The sequence below is a fragment of the Juglans regia genome, chromosome 10, assembly GCF_001411555.2.
Source record: "Juglans regia cultivar Chandler chromosome 10, Walnut 2.0, whole genome shotgun sequence".
Lineage (NCBI taxonomy): Eukaryota > Viridiplantae > Streptophyta > Magnoliopsida > Fagales > Juglandaceae > Juglans > Juglans regia.
The window spans coordinates 31,551,984-31,555,126 of NC_049910.1; positions in this window are offsets into that span (position 1 = coordinate 31,551,984).

Sequence of the window (3,143 nt, forward strand, 5' to 3'; positions counted from 1 at the left end):
CTCCAGAATCACAAATTCAGTTGATTGAGTAAATTGCTCCTGCTTTTCAGGAATCTCATCAATGGTCCCATCTGGTTGCGCCTGAGATCTTGTCTTACCATTTTCAGTTTCCTGGCTGAGCCCCTCATCGAAATTCCTTTGTTCATGGTCATGTTGCTCCTAAGCTGGAGGCTCACCACCATTTTTTTTTTGGATTCACTGCTATGAGCTTTTACAGCTATTGCCTTTAACCATGATCCATACTGACATTGAACCTCATCAGTCGTGTACTCTCCTTGATTGGCCTGAGGACCATTCTTCTTCATATGTTTAATCACATCACATTGAAAGCAAAAAATTGGGAGACGTTCACACTTGAATGGAATCCACATTTTTTCCATCAATTTTAAAATATCTACCTATAACTAAAGGCTTTGTCATATCACCACTCTAACTCTTAATAACTTTCCCCACCCAAGCCTTGTTCATCTGCTTCAGGTTTCATCACTTTCCCAAGAACAGATCCAATTTGAGATCCAATCTCCTCTGTCATACTTACTAGAGGCATATTATGAAGTTGAACTTTCTCTTCTTTGGGAAAAAGATATCTTTTGGAGAGGTGTTACTTTCAAACTCTTGGAGGCAGACAATCAGACTATCAAAAGACCACGACCTCCCCCACATTACGTTCTTTTTATCACGTTCATGTTGGAACTCCAGTAGAAATGTGTTTTCTCCTACTTCCCTGGATTGTATCCCTTCATCTAGTCTCCACACCTTGATCATGGTTGTTCGAAATGCTTCTTTGTTAATTTTTTTTGTCAGTCACGATCAATGCAAGAAGACAATATTTCCCTTTTGACAACTACTCGTTCAATGATGAAGTTGATAGTATCAATTCCTGTCTTGATCAGTGAGATTGAAACCTTTATTTTTCTAACTCTTCTTCCATACTAAGCTCTCGTTTGGTTATACAGATAGGATGAGATGATAAATTTGTAAATAGTAGTAAGATAATTTATGAATAGTAATAAAATAGTTTGAGTTAAGATTTTTGTAGGGCTGTGGGAAAGTAGAGAAAAAAAATTGAATAAAAAATTATAAATTAAAAGAGGGTTAAAATATCATTTTTGTTTTGAGATTTAAAAAAGTTGAATTATTTTTTTTTTGTTTTGTTTTGTTTGGAAGTTTGAAAAAGTTGTAATGATTAGATAATAATTAGATAAAAAAATTAAAAATTTGAAAAATATTTATGTTTAACTAATATATAGATATTGAGATGAGATAAACTAAGATATAATGAGATAGTTTTAAAGAAACCGACTTAAGACGCTTCAACTAGTGTCTATAGGTCTTTGCCTAGGCAAAGAGAGAAACCTCACAAGGTGGGGACCGAGTTGGCTGTCACCATTAATCAGCATAATTTTTATTTTCTAATCCTCATAATATTTATTGTAATTAAATAAGATATAGTCAAATAAACATATTATTAGATTATTTATCTTCAAGTTAAACTTATTAAATGAAAAATGTATATATTTAATTAAATTACTATTATTATTTAAATTAAGCTTACTAAATGAAAAATAGTATATGTAAATAAAGTACTTAGGCTCAGTTTGGATACACAAACACATCTCATCTCATCTCATCATTACAATTTTCTCAAACTCCTGCATAAAATATAATAAACAATTCAACTTTTTCAAATCTTAAAACAAAAATAATATTAAAAATAATATTATAACGATATTTTATTTAATTTTTAACAAAATATCTCATTTCATCTTATCTAAATTACGTAACCAAACGAAACCTTAGTTTTATTCAAAATTATTATCAAGTTTACTTTTCTGGCACGTGCTTTTTTTTTTTTCCAAAAGATATGAGTTATAATATATTTGAATATCATAATTGCTACTCATCATCTCAATTCTTATCATTCTCGTATTATTTCATGATGTGATATTTATTAGATGATTAGAGACTATTTATTATATTTCACTTGTAAATCTATCATCTAATATCATATCATAGAATGATAAGAGGATGATAAGAAAATAGATGATGAATAGATTTTTTCTTTGAATATACTTTGGAAAACTCTTCTAAACAAGACTTAGTCTATGTTTGGGTAGTGAGGTAATTTCAGATCATTTGTGAATAGTAGTGAAAAAGTGATGAAAAATATTGATAAAATATTGAATAGTAGTGAATAGTAATAAAAAATAGATAAAAATAATGATAAAATAATGCATGAGATCTATATTCAAATATTTCATAAAAGCAACATCAAATGTTGTAACAACCATGCATGTACTATATCTATTTTTTTTTTTAAATTAAAAGTATCTTATATCTCGTTGGTATATATTTAAGTTTAAACTTAAATTAAATCACAAGTGATCCTAGAAAGGAATAAAGAGTACATTTGATATTTCGATTCGTCATTAGTTACTGTTACGATATCGTTTTAAAAATATCCTTAAAAGTTAAACTGCTAAGAAGGAAAATTATTTTTCATCTTAAATATTATTATTCTTAGTGATATGACATATTTTAAATAATCTTTTATTTAATTGATTAACATAAAAAACCGTCTAATCTGTATGGTATTAATTGGACTTGTTTGGATTCAAAAGTCTCTTATCTTATTATTATAATTTTCTTAAATTTTTATATAAAATATAATAAAGAATTTAATTTTTTTAAATTTTAAAATAATAATAATATTAAAAAATAATATTTTAACCATATTTTTTTAATTTTTATAGTTAATCTAAAACATCTCATCTCATATCTGAATTCAAATCAGCCCTTAGTGTGACTGAAAATGACAAGTTCAAGATGAGAATTTGCATTTCTATGTAAGAGAAGCAAGTTCAATAATCTAATTAATGTTATAACACGTTAATTCTATATTACATTGCAAAAACTATTTCTTGAAAAAAGATTAAATTGTAACCTACAAAATATTATTTACAAGCTAGCCTATTGAAAAAGTACTAGGCCTCGTTTAAATGTTGAGATGGTATGAAAAATTTGAGAATAGTAGTGAAATAATTTAAATTCAGATGTTTTATAGAATTTTGAAATATGAGAGAGAAAAAGTTGAATAAAATATGATAAATTTAAAATATTGTTATAATATAATTTTTGTTTTA